Source organism: Cebus imitator, unplaced genomic scaffold (assembly GCF_001604975.1).
Source record: "Cebus imitator isolate Cc_AM_T3 unplaced genomic scaffold, Cebus_imitator-1.0 Scaffold77, whole genome shotgun sequence".
Classification (NCBI taxonomy): Eukaryota; Metazoa; Chordata; class Mammalia; order Primates; family Cebidae; genus Cebus; species Cebus imitator.
This window is the reverse complement of record NW_016107392.1, coordinates 1,871,362-1,872,569: the sequence shown is the minus strand read 5'-3', so window position 1 is coordinate 1,872,569 and position 1,208 is coordinate 1,871,362.

The following is a 1,208-nucleotide window of genomic DNA, read 5'->3' as shown; positions in this document are numbered from 1 at the left end:
ATAGGTTGGTTTATTGCCATTTTATTTTATTTCTGCTATATAAAAACCAAGAGCCATAAAGTTAGACAAATATGGAGGAATGAAAGGTGATGTAACCATCTGCTTGATTTTCCCCCTCTAATTTCTGAGAGAATAATGGTTAGAGAACATTTCATCTCACTTGAAACATCGTTTGTGGGTAAATGATTCTTAGGCGCTCACTTGGTCTGAGTTCAGCTGAATGCAGAAAAGATGGGACAGGGTGACATTTCTCCTCTGTGTGGCCTCCAACTGAGCCTGTCTCTGAATTGTCCCCTCCCCACAATGTTAGCACTCACTGTGTTCCTGGCACGCTGACCTCACCATGTCCCCAGGTCTCCAGTCCTCTTGCTGCCCGTGGTTCATAGGTCACAGAAGGCAGCAGTGCACTGACTGGGCCACATCTTGAAGACTCGTGGAAAGGAGAAGAGAAGGGGCTTTGACCACACACAGTGATGCCTCACACCCTGAAGGTGGGGGATTTTATACCTGTTTGTACAACTTTGGTCTTGATGGGAAAAACAGAAAATTAAAAAGTGTTTTGAGAAGCTTAAATGTTTTATGTTATTTTTCTTGTATTCTTTATTCAGCAAATATTCCCCAAAAGCCTAATATGTGCTCCATGCTGCCACATACAGGGGCAATTGGACAGACGAAGAGGACACCCTTATTATCTAAGCGTGTGGGAACTAGACTTGAGCCAAAATCCCAACAGCTCGAACTCAGGGCTGGGTCAGAATCGGATCAGAATCAGGTCAGGCAGTGGGGCTGCCGTGAAGGGGATCCAGTGGGCAGCTGGACGTTCCAGAGGATTCTGGTGGGAAGGAATGTCGTCAATCTGTCTGACTTCGAGGGCCTGACTGGGAAGAAGCTGAATCTCTGTAGGAGACAACTGTGGGAAAGCACACTGCCATAAACAATATCATGAGAACTAGTCTACCCTAGAAGCAGGGGTGGGAGGAGGGGGATGAGAGAAGATTCGGGCTGCCTAAGCTACTTCCTCATGGCCATGACCCCCAGCATCGATTCTGTACCTTTTTTTTCCTGTCCACTCCAGACAGACAACCCTGACTGGTTACAGCGATGCCAGAAGAGCCATGGTGGAACTGAGATCACTCAGACTAGTTTTTTTGGGTGTGGAAAGAGACATGGGTTTGGATTGAGCAGAATGTTAAGAACCCTGAGAACCA